This window comes from Belonocnema kinseyi, chromosome 7, assembly GCF_010883055.1.
Source record: "Belonocnema kinseyi isolate 2016_QV_RU_SX_M_011 chromosome 7, B_treatae_v1, whole genome shotgun sequence".
Taxonomy (NCBI): Eukaryota; Metazoa; Arthropoda; class Insecta; order Hymenoptera; family Cynipidae; genus Belonocnema; species Belonocnema kinseyi.
The window spans coordinates 137,559,753-137,561,156 of record NC_046663.1 but is presented as its reverse complement, the minus strand read 5'-3'; positions in this window follow the sequence as shown (position 1 = coordinate 137,561,156).

Sequence of the window (1,404 nt, the reverse complement as noted above, 5' to 3'; positions counted from 1 at the left end):
ATTCTACACCTTCTGTTCTCTTCTTTTTCCCAGTACATCCCCTCCCTTACCTCGTTTCCCAGTCTAAATCTTGCTATTCTGGTCCACCTTCTCTTTCCCCATATCTCTGCTTCATAACCTAAAACCGGCCATACCAGCGTATCAAATAACCACATTCTCCTTCTCCAATTTTTTTTTAACCTCCGTTTTCCTATTCCCCATATCTGTTTCATTACCCCTGCTGCTTTTTTTATCCTTTCTCTTACATGAGCTGTATGATCTCCATTCGTCTGCAAGATATATCCCAAATATTTATACTCTTTGACTTCTAACTTTATTCCTTTCCATCTCCCCGTCCATTCTTTCTTCCTTCCTTCTCCTTTTCTAAACCTCATTATCTTTGCTTTTCTACATTTACATTCAGCTTTTTTCCATCTAAGTATTTCTCTAATCCTGTAATTAATCCCGCCATCCCTTCTTCATCCTCTGCCATCAACACTATGTCGTCCACGAACATTGCTATCATTGCCCCTTTTTCCCTTTTAATTCACTTATTTACTAGATAGTTCAGAACATACATGTTGTCCATTACCCCCATTCCTTTTCTAAGCCCTTACTGATTCTGTGACTCGATCTTTTTTTCTTCAACTTCTATCTTCAATCTCTCCGACAAAATAGTTACATATACATTATACAGTGTTGGCATCAACGTCACCGCCCTATAATCTTTAACCTCCTCTCCCTTGCCTTTCTTTACTATTGGTATAACTACTCCTTCTTTCCATAACTCTTGTCACCCCTCTCCTCTCCATACTCTATTACACATTATCCATGCCCATTCCTCTAGTTCCTCCCCTCCATATTTCCATACTTCATTTGGGATCTCATCTATATCAGGTGCCTTTCCATCCTTCATTATTCCTAAAACTTTAACTATTTCTTCCCTTGAAATTTCCTCTTCCTCGTCTCTTTCTGTACCATATTTTCCTCACTTTACAACTTTTCTCTCTACTCCTCCTAGCAAATCCAAAAAATATTTCTTCCATTCTATCATTTCAATATCTTGGTTTACTCTTTTTCTTCTTTTCCTTTCTCTATTTACTACCTTCCATACCTCTTCTTCCGTCTTAGCCTTCTCCGCCTCTTCCTCAAACCTTTTATTCTCTTCCTCTTTCTTTTGATAACACAATTCAGTATACTCTTTCTTTTTTTTCCTATATTCTTCCCCATTACTTTTTTCCATTTTCTTAATTCCTTTCTGACCTCCTTTATTTTCTCTTTGCAGTCCTCATCCCACTCACTTCTATTCCCCCCTCTACTAACTTCATTATTATTTGTGCACTATAATCCTATTTTTATTTCTCCTATCATTTTTTCCATCTCCTCGTCCACATTTCCCTCTCCCATTTTGATATTTCTTATTTT